The sequence below is a fragment of the Echinops telfairi genome, unplaced genomic scaffold (assembly GCF_000313985.2).
Source record: "Echinops telfairi isolate 266 unplaced genomic scaffold, ASM31398v2 ScPeMD7_7468;HRSCAF=8506_0, whole genome shotgun sequence".
Classification (NCBI taxonomy): Eukaryota; Metazoa; Chordata; class Mammalia; order Afrosoricida; family Tenrecidae; genus Echinops; species Echinops telfairi.
Genome location: NW_022111369.1, coordinates 76,238,689 through 76,241,833, shown reverse-complemented (window position 1 = coordinate 76,241,833; position 3,145 = coordinate 76,238,689).

Here is a 3,145-nt window from a genome sequence, read left to right as displayed (position 1 = left end):
AACAACAACAAACTTCTGGGGAGCAGAAAGTCCCATCTTGGAACAACTGGAGGTTTTGAACTACTGATCTGGCAGTTAGAAGCTGAATGCCTCCAGGGCGCCTTTCTCCTCCCACAAATGTAGTAACTGGATTCTTGTGTATTCTATCTGATATGGTTCATGTGTATTGTCATCATATATGTTATTGAAAGTATATTTGCAATGAAGAAGTCTTTGTTCTAGCAATATTATATTAGGTTATTTCCAACAATGGATCACGATTGAATGCTTGGTCAATATCTGATTGAAGTTGGTAGAATTTTCCATCACTAGCTTGTCGTGAGCCTATTTGAACAATAGCTTCTTAACTGGATTTACATATATATGTATACGTTATTCTATCATATACAGAAGTGTCCTTCAAGATAGATCTTGAAAGATTTTATTTGACAATGACTGTAATGCCATTTCTCTGACATTCGTCATTCTTGGTGTGGTAGTTGGATGATTTTATGTCAACTAAACACTCAGGCTTAGGGGTGGGGTCAACCTGTCAATCAAACCTGCCTAATGACATCTCTTTTGGTGTGTGACCTTTGTACAGGTGAGGGACTCCAGGAACTACCCCTCTCTCTGCCACTTCACCCTCCTCTCTGCCAGAACTCCACTTGGACTCTGTCTGCTCTCAGGGGTGGCCACATGAGCATCACCTCACCCCGAGAGCTGCTGGCATTGTTCCATGTCTCCACTGATTTTGGCTCCACATGGCTCAGCACCCACTGTCCTGTGGCCCCCCTGCTTTCTGGTTCAGCATTCCATGTCACCCCTGTGTGGCTACATGAATATGAAGGAGGACTTCAGGATTAGGCATCAGACTTAGGGAGTGGAGTTTAACAGGGATGGAATGCCTTTCTGATATATAATTATTCTTTGTGTGGTGTGTGTGTGTGTTCATATTTATGCTTTTCTGTTTAATCTCTTAGTTAAATCCATTTTGTCATTCTTAGGTATTATGGGATATAACTCACATTGGAATAATCTAGTTCATAAATTCAAATGAAATAAAACTATTTTTACAGCTCTTATTAGCACACAAATAACTGCATGTTTAAAATATAGAATTTGGTAGGTTTTGAAAATGTTATGTACCTTTGAAATAATTACTTCTTAATATAAATATTTCTTAGTTTTAGATGAGTGTCACTGGATTTATTTCTCTAGATAACCTTTCCTAATATATCTCGTTTAGTAAGCCAATTCAAAATGACCAATACCAGCCCCTTTCAGTTCACTAATGGAAAGGTTATTGATTCTTATTCTTCTAATTTTATTTTTGATGACTTCTAGTTTTCCTGGATTTGTTTTGTGTAAATTCCACATTCTGATTATCAATTGATGTTTACAGATGTTTTATTTGGTTGATGTTGTTATTGTTCATTTCATCATCATGCCATGTCAGCTAACAAATGAAGTTTTGCTTCATTTACATCAGTAAGGTAGATGGCAATTTGAGGCTACAGCTCTTCCCTAAGCTTATTTTGTGTGCCTTCCAACCTCAGAGTTCCATCCTCTAGCACAGTGGTTCTCAACCTGTGGGTCGTGACCCCTTTAGGGATTGAATGACCCTTTCACAGGGGTCGCCAGATTCATAACAGTAGCAAAATTACAGTTATGAAGAAGTAATGAAAATAATTTTATGGTTGGGGGGTCAACACAACATGAGGAACTGTATGAAAGGGTCATGGCATTAGGAAGGTTGAGAACCACTACTGTAACACTTTATCTGACACCATTATACTGCTATTCATAATGATTTCCATGCCTAATCTCTCAGAAATTGGACAGTGTTAATGAATTTTTTCTGGCATGGTCCTTTCTTAGTCTGGAAGCTCCACATGAGATTCTTCATAATGTGTCAGCATGCCTGTATTTGAAATATCAGTGACATAGCTTCTAACATCGCGGGTATAATTAAGTCACTCCGGTACAAAAAACCTGTCAGATGACTAACAAAGCAAACTGACAAACTAATAAACTCTTCTTAGACATGGAACTTTAACCAGGCGATTAGGATGATGAACCTTTTGAACACTTAGTCTCATGACATTTAGGTTCTCTGAACAAGGATTTTTATGTTCCCAAGTCATAAGAATGTGAAAATTGAGATATCAACTAATGGTTCTATTTTAGATAAATTGTACTTAATAGATGCTACTATTTGTCTTTCATAAATGTACAAAAGTATAACAATACACATGAATTATTTATTAAGTCTACAGCCCTTTTTTTCATGATACAGATACATAACAAAAATAGGCTAGAATTAGGGATCAACCATCACTAAAATAAAATTTTAACAGTGATGGTAAGAACTAGAAATTGATTCTGATATCATGTGTTGAAATTCCTGTCTTAAATGTCTTATAAGACATGTTAATATTTCCAGTCTCTCATCTCAGCTACTATTATTGATTATTTACTCTGTTACAACTAATCCCCAAAGGATGCCAACTTTTATTTTTGAAAAGATTATAAAACAGTAGGATTGCCTGAAGCATATTTTGAATAATATTTAAAAGAATAAAAATGTTATAGGTAGTAAAGAAATAGTAAATATATACATAAAAATTTGAAAAAAAATTCCTTTATATGTGTCAAATATAATGCTAAAAAATCTGTTGGTAAATATGCTAAGACCTGGCTAAGTGTAAGATGCTACAACTCAATTTGAATTTGAAGTGTTAAGGGTCAAAGGTGCATTCCAATATAAGGGACATGTAAGATAAAAAGTAGAGATAGCTATAGTTGTCAGGAAGGTATGGCAGAGAAGGACAATAAAAAACAAATATATGTTCAAGAACTAATCTAAAAAGACACTCTTCTCTTTGGTTGGAATAGAGAGGCAATAGACCAATGTCAGGACCCTTCATAATATCTGACATATATATATTGGGTACACTGTAATACTTTTACTTAATAATTTTTTAGCTTGCTTATTTAGATTTTCTGATATTGATTATCTATTACTTTTGCACTTGCGAAAGTACAGATAGTAAAATGAAAAATTAATAGTGTTTTAACAATATAGTGCCACTATTGCTAATATTTGCAAAATAGGTGGATTGTCAAATTACATTTTTGAATTGATCAAATTTGCATGCACTCA